Source organism: Mustela erminea, chromosome 2 (assembly GCF_009829155.1).
Source record: "Mustela erminea isolate mMusErm1 chromosome 2, mMusErm1.Pri, whole genome shotgun sequence".
Taxonomy (NCBI): Eukaryota; Metazoa; Chordata; class Mammalia; order Carnivora; family Mustelidae; genus Mustela; species Mustela erminea.
The window spans coordinates 126,129,511-126,148,570 of record NC_045615.1 but is presented as its reverse complement, the minus strand read 5'-3'; the positions used below and the strand labels follow the sequence as shown (position 1 = coordinate 126,148,570).

The window sequence follows — 19,060 nt, the reverse complement described above, 5'->3', positions numbered from 1 at the left end:
GGCCAAAATTAACAAGACACTAAACAACATGTCTTGGAGAGGACGTGGAGAAAGGGGAACTCTCTTACACTCTTAGTGGGAATGCAAATTGGTGCAGCCACTTTGGAAAACAGTATGGCAATTCCTTAAGAAATTAAAAACAGAGCTACCCTATGACCCTGCAATTGCACTACTGGGCATTTACCCCAAAGATACAGTTAAAAGAAGGGCCATCTGTACCCCAATGTTTGTAGCAGCAATGGCCATAGTCACCAAAGTGTGGAAAGAACCACGATACTCTTCAATGGACAAAGTGGATGAATGAATAAAGAAGACATGGTCCATATATACAATGGAGTAATATGCTTCCATCAGAAAGGATGAATACCCAACTTTTATATCAACATGGATGGGACTGGAAGAGATTATGCTGAGTGAAATAAGTCAAGCAGAGAGAGTCAAGTATCATAGGGTTTCATTTACTTGTGGAGCATAAGGAATAACATGGAGGACATTGGGAGATGGAGAGATGTGAGATGGGGGAAATCAGAGGGGAGACAAACCATGAGAGACTGTGGACTCTGAGAAACAAACTGAGGGTTTTGGAGGGAGGGAGAGTGGGGGGATGGGTGAGCCTGGTGGTGGGTATTATGGAGGGCACATATTGCATGGAGCACTGGGTTTGGTGCAAAACAAAGAAGAAGTAGTTTGGTTCTTTCAATGGTTGGAAATCGTGCCAAAAGGGATAACACTGACAATGGACTACCAGGGGAGAAGCACGTGGGAGATCTTTGTGTGGTTTGCTTCAAAGGAGATAGCAGAAAATGCTCTGGGAAAGTAAGGAAAGAATAGGACACAGGTATATTGAGCTCTTCCGAAGTAGCAGGAGTGAAATCAAAGGATTTTATGATCCACCAAGAATATTACTGGGCCAGCGATTGGGACAATATGGGACAATATGGGAGGAAGAGGGGGTTATTATGGAGCTAGACATAGTAGTTACGGAGGTTTTGATGATTATGCTGGCTATAATAATTATGGCTATGGAAATGATGGCTTTGATGACAGAATGAGAGATGGAAGAGCTATGGGAGGACATGGCTATGGTGGAGCTAGTGATGCACGTTCAGGTTATGGTGGCCATTTTGTACATATGAGACGATTATCTTTGAAAATGACATTGCTAATTTCTTCTCACCACTGAATCCAATATGAGTGCATATTGATATTGGAACTGATGGTAGTGCAACAGGAGAGACAGATGCAGAATTTGTGATACATGCAAATGCTGTAGCTGCCATGTCTAAAGATAAGAATAACATGCAACCTCTCTACATGAATTCTACTTCTTGAATTCTACTCCTGGAGGTGGTTCTGGAATGGGAGTTTCTGGAATGAGAGGCTATAGCAAAGACTGAATGGATAATCAGGGATGTTATGGATCTTTTGGAAGAATGGGAATGGTAACAATTATAATGGAGAATATGGTACTTTTGATGGCTTGGGTTGTTATGGCCATGGTGGTAGAGGCAATGGTAGTTACTATAGACAAGGGGGCATGAGTGGAGTTGTATGGCGTAGCATGTATTAAAGCATAACCACAAACATTAAAGTCCAGACAATAGTGTCTGGTCTACTAGAATTTTTTTTAAAGACTTTATTTATTTATTTGACAAAGAGAGATCACAAGTAGGCAGAGAGCTGGGCAGAGAGCTGGGCAGAGAGCCTGATGTGGGTGGGCCTCGATCCCAGCACCCTGGAATCATGACCTAAGCCAAAAGCAGAGGTTTTAACCCACTGAGCCACTCAGGTGCCCCACTACTAGACTTTCTTAAAGATTTAATTTCTTTTGTATTTAAGAACTTTATAATGACTGAAGGAATGTGTTTTCAAAATATTATTTGGTAAAACAACAGATTGTGATGGAAAAATCTGTTTTCTATAGCGTTTTTGTGTTGCATACTTTGACCTAAAAATACATTTTTATTAGAAAAAAAAAGAAAAGAAATAGAGAAAATCAACCCAACTGAAGTTTGTTCTTTGACATGACCAAAAAGTTGAGACCTTTAATTAGACTCACCATGAAAAAGAGAAACATGACTCAAATTACTTAAATTTGGATTGAAAGAGTGGCATCATTACTTTATGTGAATTAAAAAGTAAAAAAAAAAAAAAAAAAAAGACTGAGGCAATACTATGAACAGTTGTAGCCCTCAAAAGTAAATAACATAGATGAAATTAACACATTCTTTAAAAAAACAAACCACCAGAACAGACCCAAGAAGAAATACAAAGTTTGAGAAGACTTCTAACAAGAAAGGAGAATTGAATTGTAGACCAAAACTTTCCACAAAGAAAAGCTATCTCTGATGACTTCATTTGTAAATTCTACCAAACATAGAATCAACAGCTACTTCATAACTAGTTCAAAAACACAGAAGGATACACTTCCTAATACATCTATGAGGCCAATATTACTAAGAAAAGTGAGCAAATTTCAGATAAATATCCCTATGAGTATAGATTCAAAAACTTTCAGCAAAATTTTAGAAAACCAGCAACATGAAAAGGATTATGTTTCATGACCAATAGAATTTTTGCCAGCAATGCAAAAATAGGTAATAGATTAATGTCATAAAATCAATTTGTGGAATATACCATATTAATGGAATAAATGATAACACATGATTATTTTTATGCAAAAGAATGCACTTGACAGAAGTATAATACCTTTCATAATAAAAATTAGAATTAAAGTGAACTTTGTCAGTAAGATAGAGATCTTCTATGAAAAGCTCTTAGCCAACATACCTAATGGTGAAAGATTGAGAGTTTTCCTTCTAATACCTGGAATACGACAACATCTACTGCCACAACTTCTAATCAAGATTGTATTGGAAGTTCTAGTCTGGAAAATAGAGCAAACCAAATGAAGAGAAAGCATCCAGATTCCAAATAATGAAATAAAAACTATACTTTCAGATGACATGACTTCATATATAGAGAAATCCTAAAGAATTTACAAGAGATTATGAGAGCTAATAAAGTTCAGTATGATTGCAGGATAAAGTACCAATATACAAAAATCACTTGTATTTTTTTTTTTGCACTGGAAATGAACATTCAAAATTGTAGTTATTTCAATCATTCCATTTATAGTAGTATCAAACAATAAGATACTTGGGATAAATGTAACAAAAGAAATGCAAGATGTTTATGCTGAAAACTAGAACATGTTGAAAGAAATTAAAGACCTATATAAGTGGAAAGAAGTCCCATGTTCATGGACTAGAAGACTTAATAGAGTGAGGATGGCAATAATCCCCATCTTGATCTACAAATACAGAAGACTATTGCTAAGCCATCAAAAAGAATGAAATCTTGGAGAGCCTGAGTGGCTCAGTGGTTAAGCCTCTGCCCTCAGCTGAGGTCATGATCTCAGGGTCCTGGGATCAAACCCCACATCCGGCTCTCTGTTCAGCAGGGGGCCTGCTTCCCCCTCCCCCTCTGCTCTGCCTGCCTCTCTGCCTACTTGTGATCTCTCTGTCAAATAAGTAAATAAAATCTTAAAAAAAAAAAAAGAATGAAATCTTGCCATTTTCAATGATGTGGATGGAACTAGGAAGAAAGTGTTATACATCAAAGAAAAAAAAACACCATATTATTTCAGTCATATGTGGAATTTAAGAAACAAAACATGAACATAGGGAATGGGAAGGAAAAGTAAATTAATACAAAAACAGAGAAGGGGGCAAACCATAAGAGACTCTTAACTATAGGGAACATACTGAGGGTTGCTGGAGGGGAGGTGGGTGGGGGGATGGGATAACTGCCTGATGACATTAAGGAGGGCACTTGAAGAAATGAGCACTGGGTGTTGTATGCAACTGAATCACTGAATTCGATCTCTGGAACTAATAATACAGTATATATTAATTAAATTGACCTTAAATAAAACATTTTAAAAAATAAGTAGGGTGTCTATGAAGATAATAGATTTAATCTGGTAAAGCTTTTTAGAAAATAGTATGGGACAATCAAATGGAGGTGTTTCATAGGAAACTAGCTATATGTTCGCCTGAATAAAGGAAAGGGAGAAGAGCACATTGCTAGTAACTTGTGGATTCTTGTAACGTCATTTCTGACTCTGTATCTAGTCTCTACCACTATTAATTTAATCAGATTGGGCCTTTATTTCTCTTCTTCATCATATAGATAAAAATAATACCTAAGTTAAACAGTTGAGTATTATATGTAAAATAGCTTAAAGGACAATAAAGTAGGACCAACTGCTAGCTCTTGTTTGTGGAGCTTCCAGAACTTAAAAAGGATATGAGAAGGGGAAGTGTATTTTGTTGTCATCACTATTCAATTAGTTGAGATTTTAGGAATGCATAGAATTACATAAGAAGAAAATGTGTAAGGAGAACCAAGGTGAAACCTGAGGAAATTTATTATGGTTTTAATTTGTTTTCAGTTAATTTTGGTTTTAATCTGATTAATGATATAAATTGGGGCTTCATTTAGACTTCAGCAGTATTGGATTAAAATGATATTTGTTTCTCTATTTGGCCAAATAAAAGAAGATGTAATTTGACAGTAAAAGCAATTTTATATTTGTTATTCTAGAAGGGTGGTTACGACATGGGAGAAAGTTCTGATTTTAATATCCAAAAGTAGGTACTGAATTTGAAAAAAAAAAAATGCCTTGGAAGATTTTTGATAGATGAGATATGGCTGACTAAGGAAAAGATGAAATCAAAGATGACTATCTAATAGCTTGGTGAGCTAGGAATATAATGATGATATTGACAGTGATAGGAACACAGAGAAGACAGAGAAAATAATGAGCTTGGCTATAGATATGTAAAGTTTTAAGTGGCAGCAGGATATTCAAGTAGAGATATCTTGCAGACAGCCAAAAATGGGGGCTTAGAGAGCATATAGAGATTAACTTTCTTTTTGCAGATTTGTATGTGTTACTTTCATCTTTAAATTTTATTTCCCTTGGAGATTTGACCATGTGATTTCTTTCCTATTACTTTCTATTACTTCATATAATACATATCTAGATATATTTTAAGTTGCCTTATTTTTAGTAAAATACCATTATTTTCTCATATATCTTTCAAAACACTAAGAGGCTTTTTATTCATTTTTTCTGTTTATTTTAAAACACTTATGATACCGTTAATATTTAGCAAAAATTTTTAGGTCTACAGACATGCGAGCGTGTGCACATGCGCGTGCGCACACACACACACACATCTAGTTCAGCAGAGTTTCCATGTTTTCAGTTATTTGTCAAGAACTTTCCCATACGTTTTCATATATTTTTGACATTTTTTCTTTGGCTATATTGATTTGTGTAAGTGTTTTAATTTATGGTATTATTTCAAATGTTCTAGAGGGTTAAGGAGGCCACTGTCAAGCACAGGATGATGACTAACATCCTTCAAGAATGTAATCAATTTAAATAAAGTTCATAATTTTCTACAGTTCCCAAACCTCTTATAGTTCACAATAATTTAAGGTGACCTTTACACAAAAGTGTGGACACAGAATCTAAAATTACATTTTATAAGAATAGAATAGGGGCGCCTGGGTGGCTCAGTGGGTTGGGCCGCTGCCTTCAACTAAGGTCATGATCCCAGGGTCTTGGGATTGATCCCCACATCGGGCTCTCTGCTCAGTGGAGAGCCTGCTTCCCCCCTCCTCTCTCTCTACCTGCCTCTCTGCCTATTTGTGATCTCTCTCTGTAAATAAATAAAATCCTTTTTTTTTTTTTAAAAAATAATAGAATAGAAACTTGAGGCACTAAACATGCAACTAGAGATTGTATCAAAATAGAAATGGATATTAAGAAAATTGGCTGCATTAAAAGGAAACTTCAATAATTGCTTAGTGTATCATTATTTATAAGCCTCAGCGAAGTTTTCAGGGCAGAGATAATCAGCCTTTCTGTTCATCCATTCATATCAAAAGGAAGAGAATTAATCTGGTGCATTATTTTACAGGGCTTTGGACCATATTTATTAGCTGGCTTTTTCCTTTCCTTTAAGTTATCCAAAGGATATATAAATCTTTTCATTCTAAGAAAACTGTTATGTCCAAGTTAAATCATAATTTTCTATTCAGAAATATGATCTTTTGTTCATTATATCTCCAGTTCTTTAATATTATATATCATGAAGACATGTAATATTTATATCAGAAGTTTGTTTTTGTTTTTGTTTTTAAATATCCACAGCTTTCTTCAGGAGCAACCACTAGATGTTAAACAATGTATGCCAAGAACCTACTACAAACAAAGAAAAACTGATAGCTGAAACAATTTGCTAAGGGTTTCTTACTTTGGTGTAAAATGCAGGTAATGATTTCTATCTTGAAGAGTGTTTGCCTATTTACGTCATGGGGCGGGGGGAAAGCTGCATTTAATACCAGCTAAAACTCATCATGATCCAGGTTTTCAAACTGGAGGACCTGGTTTCAAAGAATAATGCAAGTAAGTTTTTCATGCAGATTTCACATATACTTCTATTTGTTCTCTACTGCAGTGATGATACTGTTACTCAGCAATGTTTTGATGGTTTTATCTTCTGATCATATACCTTTTTCCCTTGCAAAGACAACATTGTGTTTTCTTTGTCACTTGTTGATGTACTTGTATTAAGCAAAGCAGACACCACCTTTCATATAAGATAAAATTTTGAGGTGAAGAATTGCCCAGGATTCTTCTGAGTCATCAGTCACCACCTGACTATAATATCATCTTGAACCTGGATATCATTGGGACTTCAGACATTTTAAGGACTCATGAAAGTTTTAAATAGAAATAAACTCTGATCTCAAAAACAAGTTTAAAAATATTCCAGGTAAAGACATTCAACAATATAGTGATAGTATAGTGGTAGAGGTTGCACAGGTGTTTCCATTCACTAAAACAAATAAAACTATACATGTCAGGTCTGTACATTTCATGCTATGTAAATTCTACTTCAATAACAATAATAAAAATATTTAAAAATTTTTGTATGGCTTACATGCCCCATCAATGGAATTTTCAGCATGATATTTTGTTTTTTAGATTCATTTTCTCTTAGCTATTTTAAAATAAATTTTGCATTAGATATTTATCATTGAAAAGGCTGGCCTGATAAATGCTATTTCTTATGTGATATGAAAATGATTACACCAAGAAGTACAGTGTAACATATTTAAAAAGACCAACAGTAAGCCTTGCCAAAACATAATGTTTATAGAATTAAAAAAATACTACTAACATCTCATGATTATTTACTAAGTATACTCTGTAAGGAAGATATTCAGATGATTTTGTTCTACTTGAATTATTTACCTAGCTGATGTAAAATGCCTTTGAATATGGTTGCAAATCAGGACTCAGACAATGTTCAGAAAGCACAAATATAGGAACTTACTATGTTCAATAATTTTAGTTGTAGTACCAGTTATAAACAAAATATACTTTCTGTATAATATAAAGATCTAATAAAAGGATAAAAGGATAAGAAAAATAGTTTGGTTTAGAAATTTAAAAATATAATTGTTTAACATATTTATTATCATTTGCTATATGATAGGCACTACTTAAAACATTAGGGACATGGTAATTTTTTAAAGTTTAAAAATTATTATCACCATCATGAAATAGAAATATGTTAATAATGTAGACTATGAAGGAAAAAAAAGTGGATTAAGGGGGGATACAGGAGCGATGGAAAGTGATGCTCTAAAGAGAATGGTTGGGAAAGGAGATAATATTGAACAGAGGTCTGAATAACTAGAGAAAAATATAGTAAATATTTGGCAAAGATGGTTTCCACCAGAAGGAATGTAAGACAGTAGACTGAGACTATCTTCTCTGAATAGTTTAAATTCCAAATTCTGTCGAAGTATTATATGACCAAAACAAAAGACAAAAAACCCTTTGGTATTGATATATTTCTTGATGCATTACATTTTAAAATATAATCCATGTAGCAAATTGACTGTAACTACTAATATATCTAGAGTCTTATTATTTTTTCTCACTTTCACTTTTATCATCACTGGTTATACAGACATCATCTAGCATCTACATTAGTGCAATAGCCAACTGTCTAGTATCCCTTTGTCCCCTATTTTCAACATAGGGGCTGTGGTATTCCACATTTATTCCACATGTGGTATTCCACCTCATTTAGAAATGAGGTAAAACCGTAATAATTCTTGCATTCAAAATCATTCAGTTTCTCTCTATTGCTCCCAGTAAAAGGCAAAGCTCTGGCAATGGTCTTCAATGATCCATGTGGTCTGGCCCACTATTCTTCCCTCTAATCCAATAGTGCCTTTCCAACTCTTTAAGGGATAAAAACACCAGACTTGTTCCTAATTTAGAGACTTTACACTGGCTTTTTGTTGTGCTTGGAATATTTCCCTCTGAGGTATCTATTGGATATTTATTTATTTATTTATAGTATTGACCCAAATTTTACCTTTTTCTATACCCAACCAAGCATTTTCATCCCTCTTACTTAGCTCCATTTTATCCCCAAACATTTGTCATTGTCTAAGTACTACACAATTTATGTTTTATTTTTTTAATGTGTCTCCCTATTTATAATTTAATATTCATGACTTTTTGGTTTATTAACTAATGTGTTCCAAGTGTCTTGAAGAGTGACTAGCATAGAACTGTCCTTAATACATATATTTTGATTGCATAAAATATCAGAGTAAAAGAAACTTAATGTTTTATTCATATATAATGAGAAGCAGAGATTACATATAGTGAGTTCTTCATTATTTATATCAGTATAGTATCAGCAATATCCTTATTTATGTTAATTCAATACTGTACGTTGTTTTTTCTGACTTGGAATCTGTTTGGATAAAAAGTAAGCATAGTCAAAAATTAATCAACATAGGAAATAATAATTCTTTAAATATCTTTCAAAACTGAAAGTAACTATATCCTATAGCTGCTGTGTTTTTAGATCTGATTCAGTTGACTTGGTTGGTATTATATCATATGTAGCTGTGTTTCCCAACACTGAAACCCACGCCTCTGATGCTGAGTTACCAGGGAGTATGACAGGAAACTGTGCTTTAGGATACACTCCACACATACATGATAAATGCTACATGTGAAGGATATCTTCAGGTACAATGAACCATCTGGGGACCCCTGTAGAAAACAATGTCACAAATGACTAACTGTTATAAGGTAACATGGAATTGTTCAGAGAAATGGTAACAGTATATGTGACAGAAACAGAGTTTGGGTAAAACAAATAAATTACTTCATAGCCTTTCAGCATCCAGCTAATGGACACCAGTAGGAACTCCAAGCAGAGACTGTGTCTCTTTACTAATAGGTCCCTTTGTGACCATACAAGGCACATATACTGGGAAGTGTAGAATAGGGAGCTAACTTAGTTCCTCAGTCCATATACCCTGCAGAGCTTTCCATCCACAATTTTCAAAACTCTTATACTTCTGGATATTGCTTTCCCTCAGGGAGAAAAGTATATCAGAACATAAAAAGTTACTCTAGTTATTTGAAATAACTTTTTTAGGAAAGAGTAATCCAACAATTTAATAGAAGAGGGTAGATGATCACAACACTTGTGGAAAATGTATATTTCATCTAGTATCTATAATGCTAAACAAGAAGGTTTTAAAAATGTATGATGTTCTTTGTGTTACAAGTAAAAAAGCAAATAACAAATCATAAATAATAAAATGGATCCAACAGAGTTCATGCAAATATTTGTCTAACATTGTACAATCATTACCCAGACCCAAAGTGATATTCACAGGTCCAGAGGGCAACTGACTGTCAAACTTAATTATTTCCTATTTCCATACCTTCTGTGGCTTTCAAGGTGGATGTGTTGATGTATCTCAAACCTGAAGTGTCAATCTCTACACATATAATATATCTCTAAAAAAATAGTTTTATTTCAGTTTAAAAATCAAAAAGTAGATTACACCTGAAGAAAGGACATTTTAAAGATACCCTGAACATAAAATCTCTGTTATAGTACTACTTGTCTTTTTAGAGCTACCCAGAATTACACTCTGAATGCAGAGCATGGTTTTGTTTTTCACTTTTTGTGGCAAAACCTGTGGTTTTCTATTGAATATCTGTGATTATATTCTTAGTGATTATATTCTTACACAGAACAAAGCTACTTTTGTTTGCTACTTCCCAACTAGTTTAAAAAATGTATACATTGACATCTAAAAATTGAGATTCAATATGAAATGATCACAGGAGAAAAATAGATTGTCTAATAGTAGCCAGACAAAAGTAGTTGTCTTAAAAATATAGTTTCATCAGCTATTCTATACGTTCTTCTTCCATTATTGTTTTTTCCTTTAATCTTAGAGTTAATGTGTTTATAATTTTTCCTATAATGTATGTTTCATAGTCATTATAATAACAATGCCTTTTTCCAGAATTTTCATGCTTATTTAGCTCATTAACAACTCAGAAGTGGACCTGTGATCTTTCCTCTTATTTATCCTCAGCACCTTCTAAAATATTAGGGAACACATTTTATACCTTACAAGGTATCTATAACAATATAAACAACAAATAAATGGATACACTATTAATCCATGGTTCAGAATAAATTAGCATATCCAATTGCTTTCTAATTTAATTGTTTCATATTATTCACAAACATATATTTATCATGTGCCTATTAATGTCAGGTGCTAAGAAGCTGACTATTTGCATACTATTCTCTAGGTCTCTGTAATCTGGAACAGGAAGATAAATTAATAAAACATTATAATGGCATAAAAATCTGTGCCACTATATAATGTGTGACTTAAGGAATATGAAGTCATTTATATTTATCTGTGAAAACTAGGAAAGGCTTTACAGCTGAGTCTTGAATGTGTGAAAGTATGACATATTGAACACATCACAGGCAGATGGAGAAACGTGAGCAAAGGAAATAAAAATGTATAATGGAGGTTGTGGGGAAATCTGACTTTCAAGAGTTCTATTTCAGCATCACAGGACTTGGGAAGGATGAAAATAAAGCCAATGCAGAGGAAAATTCAACTCTGGTGTGCTAGACATTAAGATAGAAACCATATAATTAGTAATTCATTTAATCACAGGGAATTGAAAGTAAAACATTATGATACTATGGGAAAAATGGTAAAAAATAGATTCCAAATATGGAATTCTCACCAGGAATGTTGGCCAACAAGAGGTAAGGTCATCTAACAGGAGATGGAAAAAAAATGGAAAAAGGAAGAATGAAAAATCATCTTTCACCATTTTATGTAGGTGCAGTGGGAATTCTGGGACTTTAACCAAAGAATGACTTTTGGATGTGAGGGCAGTCTATGACATCTATCATTCCGTTGATCTCCAGGATTGATTCAGTTTATCTGGCTGGCTAAGCTGGTGTCCACTTTCCCTCACTGTTCCATGTGTGTTCCTGATGAAGTTGTATGCTGTATTGAAGAGAATAGCTTTCCCCTATTGAGGAAACTCAGACTTTGGTCAAGGGTATTTGAGTAGCTGCACCCCTTATTAGAACCTCTATACATCCTTTGTAATCCATTTGTAGGAGAATGCAGTCAAGCTTCCAAACTCCAGATATAATCAAATGTGGTGCTATTTGTGGCAGTCTGCCTTTCTTAAAAACAAAACAAAACAAAAGCCAAAACACAAAAAAACAAAACACACACACACACACACACACAAGATTGCTTTGAAGAAAGACATAGAACTTGGGGTGCCTGGGTGGCTCAGTGGGTTAAAGCCTCTGCTTTCTGCTAGGGTTGTGGTCCCGGGGTCCTGAGGTCCTGACCTCTGAGGATTGAGCCCCACATCAGGCTCTCTGCTCAGCAAGGAGCCTGTTTCTCCCTCTTTCTCTCTGCCTGCCTCTCTGACTACTTGTGATATCTTTCAAATACATAAATAAAATCTTAAAAAAAAAAAAAAAGAAAGACATAAAACAAAGATAGTATTTGGTCTGGAGATAATTTTTAGACAGGTCAATTCACTTTTTCTTTTCCATGAAAATGATGAATTCCAAGGAGATTTCTGGAAATTTACAAGGTCCCACAGGTAATTAATGAGAGAAAAATAAATTCTAAACTTTCTAAAATTGTACATGGTTGTATTTCTTAGAAACAAACAAACAAAAATGTTGCATCTTATGTTATATGTAATTGCATTTTAAGACATTTTAGAGAGATTTTAGGTTTGCAATGAAAAATGAAAGGGAGGTACAGATATTTCCTCTATACCTTGTGCATAGCCTCCTTTTTTTCAACATCATTCACCTGAATAGTACATTTTTTTACATTTACACATCATAATAACCCAAAATCCATAGTTGACCTTAGAATTCACACTTGCTGCCCATTCTCTGGGTTTGGACAAATGGTGTATGCCCATTATTATAATATTATATAGAGTAATTACACTGCCTTAAAAATTCTGTACTCTGCCTATTTATCTTCTTCCCAACCCCAAATCTCTACTCATCTTTTATTGCGTTCATAGTTTTGTCTTTTCTAGAAGGTTATAGTTAGAATAATCTAGTATGTATCCTTTTCAGATTGGCTTATTACATTTAGTAAATTGTATTTACGATTTCTTATATTTTTTTCATGATTTGATAGTTCATTTTTAAAACATCCATGCACAGGCTTCTATATGGACATAAATTTTCAGCTTCTTTGGGTAAATACCAAGAAGCATGACTGTTGGATTATATGCTAAGAGGATGCTTAGCTTTGTAAGAAATTTCTGAACTGTTTTCCAAAGTTGCTATCTCATTTTGTTTTTTCACTAACAATGAATGAGAGTTCTACTTGTTCCAGATTCTTACCAGGATTTGGTGTTGTCACTGTTTTGGATATTGTCCATTGTGATTTGACTATATTGGCATCTCATTGTGCACTAATTTGCATTTTTCTGATTACATATGATGTGGAACATCTTGTCATATGCTTATTTGTCATCTGTACATCTTTTTCGTTAAATGTCAAGAAGGTCTTTGGCCCTTTCCTTAATCAGGTTTTTTCATTTTCTTATTGATGAGTTTGAAGAGTTCTTTGTATACTGTGTACAAGCCTTTATCAGTTTTTTCTCCCACAATTTTCTCCTGCACTGTGGTTTGTCTTCAAATTAACTTGATATTGCCTTTGGCATAGCAGAAGTTTTTAATTTAAAGGAAGTCTGGCTTATCAGTTATCTGTATAATGGATTGTGTATTTGGTGTTTTGCCTTTTTAAAAAGACATTACCATACCCAAGGTTTTTAGGTTTCCTCCTGTGTTATCGTCTAAGAGTTTATAATTTTGTATTTTATGCTTAGGTCTTTGATATATTTTGAGTTAATATTTGTGAAGAATATAAGGTGTTCATACGGATTTTCTTTTTGCATGTGGATTTCTAGCTGCTCAGCACCATTTGTTGAAAAGACTATCTTTAGTCCCTTGTATTATCTTTATTCCTTTATCAAAGATCAATTGCTTATATTTATGGAGTTCTCTGGTTTGTTCCATTGATCTATTATTTTATCAGAACCACACTGTCTTGATTACTGTAGCTTTATGATAAGTCAACATTCCATCCGATAGCATCAATCCTCCAACTTTGTTTTTCTCTTTCAATATTGTGTTGACTATGGCAATTCTTTTGCCTTTTTATATGAACTTTAGAATCAGACAACATCTAGAGAATAACTTGCTAGGGTTTTGGTTGGGATTACACTGAATCTACAGATCATGTTGGGAAGAACTGATATCTTGACTGTAATCTTACTTTGATGATGTGTGGGTTATTGTGATCCCCAAAGTTATTCTGGCTGTGATGAAATCTCTTGCTCCAATTCATGTATTTAGCTAACAAATTTTGAACATACAGTATACTATGCGAACAGTGACAGATACCGGCAGTATAATATAAACAGACAGATATGATTCCTATTATTCTGGAGTTTTATTTATTGGAGGGAAGATAGCTATTGCACAAGTGGTTAAAAGATTGATAATTCTAGAAAAGAAAGAAAAAAGAAAATGTGACATTGCATATAGTCAAACTCCCATATCCTCAGGTTTGCTTTTGGATCCTTCAGTGCAGTTTGACCGTTGTTCTTTGATATGTGCTGATGGGGCACTTAACTGATAGACAGATTGATGTATTATTTATTTATTTATTGGAGAATTACCTATTCAAATCTTTTGCTCATTTTTAGTTATTTTTCCTTCTATTATTGACTTGTAAATATTCTTCTTATAACCTGGATTCTAGACCCCTTTTACAAATATGATTTGTAAAAATTTTTCCCATTTTATGGTTTGTCTTTTTCCTTTCCTGACAATGCTCTTTGATGCACAAAAGTTTTCAATTTTGTTGAATTTCAATTTATCTATTTTTCTTGGGTTTCTTGTGCTTTAGGTATCATATCAAAGAAATAATTGTTTAGTTGCATAACCATGTTTACAAACTCAAACTCCTAAATTTTCTTCTAATTATTTTTTTTTAATTTTAGATATTGTATAGGAATATAATCATTTTTAGTTAATTTTTTATATGACGTGATATAAGGATCACAGTTCATTCTTTTGCATGTGGATATCTTACTGTTCTAGCACTACTCTTGGAAAGATAACTCTTTTCCCCATTGGATTATCTTTGTACCATTGTTGAAAATCCATTGCCAATATATGTAAGAATTTATTTCTGGATTTCAGTTTTACTTCAATAGTCTATAATTTTACCCTTGTTCCAGTATAACATTGCATTAAATCTGTAAAGTAGTTTGGGGATTATCTTCCATTAACCAATATGAATTTGCCAATCATGAATGTGGTGTCTTTCCATTTCTTTAGGTGTTCTTCAGTTTCTTTCAGTGATGTTTTATAGTTTTATGCTTACAAGTGAATGTATAATTTGACTCATTTATTCCTGAGTATTTTGTTATTTTTGATGCTATAGTAAAAATAATTATTAATTACAATTTTAATTATTCATTGGTAGTGTAGAAATACAACTGGTTTTAATATACTGATGTTATAGTCTGGAAAATACTATGATTGTTTAGTATTTTCTATTTTTCAGAATGGATAACTTCAATTGAGCTATCCATGTTCACTGATTTTTTTCTTTTCTTTTCTGCCTGCTGAGATTTTCAGCTGACCTCCTCTAGTGAATTTTTCTTTGTAGTTATTGGAATTTTCAACTTTGGAATTTCTATCTGCTTCTTTCTTTTTTACTCTTTTCCTTGATAGTTGTTTGTTGAAACTCTATTCCCATGCTTTCTTTTACTTTAATAGACGTTTTTTAATTTAAGTATAATTAACATAGAGTGTGATATTAGTTCCAAATGTACAATATAATAATTCAATAATCCTATATGTTACTGAGGGTTCACCAAGGTAAGTGTACTCTTAATCCCTTTTACCTATTTCACCCATCCTCCTCATCTTCCCTCTGGGAACCACCACTTTGTTCCTTATATTTAAGAGTATTTTTGTTTGTCTCTCTTTTTAATTTATTCAGTAGATATTGTTTTTGTTAGTTCCTGAGGATATTTAAAAGAACTGAATTAATTTTTTTTATTTGTTTGTTTGTTTTTTTAATTAACTGCTCAGGAACAGATTCTATGGAATAGATTTTTCTCTATTTGGGCCATATTTTGTTGTTTTTACATGTATCATAGTTTTTGGTAGAAAAAGAAGTGCTTTAAATACTAGAAGATAATTACTTTTGACATAATCTCCACAAGGTTTTTTGTTGTTGTTGTTTTTACATTTTCTTTTTGTTTTTGTTTTTTATTGCTTTTTATTATAGGTTTGTTTTTTGTTTCTTTGTTTGTTAGGTCTAGTAACTTTTCTATAATGATTCTATTAAGTCTGTATTCTTTACTATATGTGTTTACTGAGGCTTCTGTTTAGTTAATTTAGTGGTTTAGTTAATTTAGTGTTTGACTAATGATTGAGCAAAAAGTTTCTTAACTTCCTGGAACCAATAATTTCTGCAAATTTTGTGCACAAATTTTTATGAATGTAAGTTGTGATAGGGGCCAGGAGTGAACTGGTCAAGAAAGAATGCTTGAGATGTTTTTGGTAGAAAAGGTGTTTTTATTAAAGTAAGGCAACCATACCCGTGGGCAGAGGAACTGTGTCCTGATTGTGAGGACTGTTTATATACTTTTAAATTGGAGGGATAGAGTTAAAGGAAATCTCTAAAAGGATTTTCATATGTTAAAGAAAACTTTTATAGGATTCTGGAGGCCTGACTATTGTCAAGATAAGGTTGTTTTTTGTTTCTAGGAAAACATTAACATTAGTCAGTTGTGAATTTCTTAAGTAATGTCCTACTATGCCTGTCTCAGGTATTTATCAATGGGCTGAAAGTTGTAAGAAAATTTAATCTTATCTCCATTTCTTTTGCCATTGTTCTCCTCATCATAGGTTATCTCTTCAATATTCAGCCTGACAATCTGCCTTAGGTTTGACTTCTTACTCAGGTGTCTTCTAAAGGTTAACTAAAGAGTAGAGATTAGGGCCTTCTCAGATTTTTCTAAATACATGTACAGTCCTGGATAGGCAAAAAGAATACATAGAATTTTATGAGGTCTTTGTGAATACTTCATTATCTTGATTTTCTGTTTAGAGTTTTTTGGTTAGTCAATTGTTTGTTCCAACTCTTATTCACAGTCTTAAGCTTAAAAATTGACTATAATTGTTTTTAAGAAAAATGCCCCTGGGGAAAAAGTTTTTCACACAGAATGAGCTCTAAGTCATATTCAATGCAAAGAGCCTTGCAAATGGGAAACAAGCAGATGGGTAAAATAATAACCTTACTTGAGAGCCTGGGTGGCTCAGTAGGTTGAGCATCTATGTTAGGCTCAGGTCAAGATCCCAGGGTCCTGGGATTCAGCTCCATATCACGTTCTTGCTGTCAAGGAGCCTGCTTCTCTCTCTCCCTCTGCCTGCAGCTCTGCCCAGTTGTGCTCTTTATCTTTCTCTCATTCTCTCTTTCTCTCTGTCAAATAACTAAATAAAATCTTAGGGAAAAAAAAAAAAGTTCTCTTGGAGTGAACTTAGGAGCTCCAGCCCTATACTTCTTCCTCCAACATCCTTAAGATTGCCTGTTTTCACCATGAATGAACTGGTATTTTTCAGCTCATGCAAGCCTTTGGTTAACTTCCAGAGTTCTGAAAAAGTTGATTATGACAATTCCTGCTAGTTTTCTTCTTGCTTTTATGGAGGAGAGAATCGGGATGAGGGTCCTTACTTCACCATTTTTGTTGACAGATATAAAGGGAATATAGACTGTATTAAATATAGTTGTGACAGGGCACCTGGGTGGCTCAGTGGGTTAAGCCGCTGCCTTCGGCTCAAGTCATGATCTCGGGGTCCTGGGATCGAGTCTCGCATCAGGCTCTCTGCTCAGCAGGGAGCCTGCTTCCCTCTCTCTCTCTCTCTCTCTCTGCCTGCCTCTCCATCTACTTGTGATTTCTCTCTGTCAATAAAAAAAAAAAAAAATCTTTTAAAAAAAAAATAAATAAATATAGTTGTGACAATTTCCATTTTTTCATTTAATGCACAATTTTGAAGAATAATCTATATTTTCCTAATTAGTACAACTACAAAGACTATAGTATTCTATAATATTGGCTTCTATAAAATGTAGAACTATTAGGTAAATTATAATATAATTTACTGTTCTGGACATTCAATCATGGTTAAACTTTCCAGAATATATATAATGTGTACATATACAGTCTTTGTTTCTGTGGCAGGTTTCATGCCTGTTCAAATCATCAGTTAATCTGTCCTTCATTCATGCAGGCATGTATTCATCTATCAACTATGAAATATGATGTATATATCTAATACATATTTCTTATACATTCAAATATGTTTCTCAAATATATATCTCAAATATATACATAATTCATATATATTCAAATACATGTTACATATAAATGTATATATGTGTATATATATATACATATATATATGAGTAGAATTATAAGGATCCAGAAAAGTAGTCATACAATTGAACACCTGAGTGTCACATGCAATTATGGAAGAAAGTATAGGATATATGTGAATTGCATGGTATATGAAACATTATCTTGAATAATCTTGAATAAAAACTATAATTTATACAATGATTTTTAAAAAGGTTAAATTAATATATTTCTATATGACTCATTTTCTTATAACCTATTAATTTAGGAATAGGTTTTTTACCAGTTTCTTTTTGTTTTTTTTTGTTTGTTTGTTTATTTTGTTTTACATTGAGATACAATTGACATATAACATATTGGTTCAGGTGTAAAACATAATGATTCAATGTATGTGTATATTGTGAAATAATCTTAGATGCTGCTAAATAATATTGCAAAACTCCCAGGTAAAGTGGCTCATTTTAAGAATCCCCCATACTAAAATGTATACATATTAATCATTTTTTTAAGATTTATTTATTTAATAGACTCTGTGTGAACGTGGGGAAAGGGGCACTGAAAGAGGGAGAGGGAAAAAGAGGAGAGGGAGAAAGAGAGAGAGAGAATCTCCAGCAGACTCCCTACTGAGAATGGAGCTCCATATAGGGTTCCAGGGCTTGATGTTACAACCCTGAGACCATGACCTGAGCCAAAATCAGGAGTTGCTTAACTGATTTAACCACCCAGGTGCCCTTATGTTAATCATTTCTTAAGTACTTATATATTTGTACAAATATAATTATACATGAATCAGGTAGCAATCCTTAAATGAAAAACAAGAATCTTTCCAGTTCCTTTCCCCTAGAATACTTTTCCTAGGTACCAGCATGGTTCAGCTTCTTATCCACTTCCTTATCTGAGAGAGATTTCCTCATCAGCCCATTGAAAAGTAGTACATCTCTTACCCATATTTCTTCATAGTGCTTCTCTTTTACTAAAATATTTTATATTTTCCTATCTCATTGTCAGTTTTGTTTACTATTGCATTCCTCTCATCTAAGAATAGATGCAGTATAAACTCAATAAATCTTTGTTGAATTTTATGTTTCTGTGAAGACTAAGCCTCATTTCTTT

At 33.3% G+C, this 19,060-nt stretch overlaps 1 pseudogene; it reads left to right on the top strand.

The window, feature by feature from the left end:
- The first annotated feature begins 676 nt into the window (after positions 1–676).
- LOC116583852 lies at positions 677–1,570 on the top strand (annotated as a pseudogene).
- Positions 1,571–19,060: the final 17,490 nt, after the last annotated feature.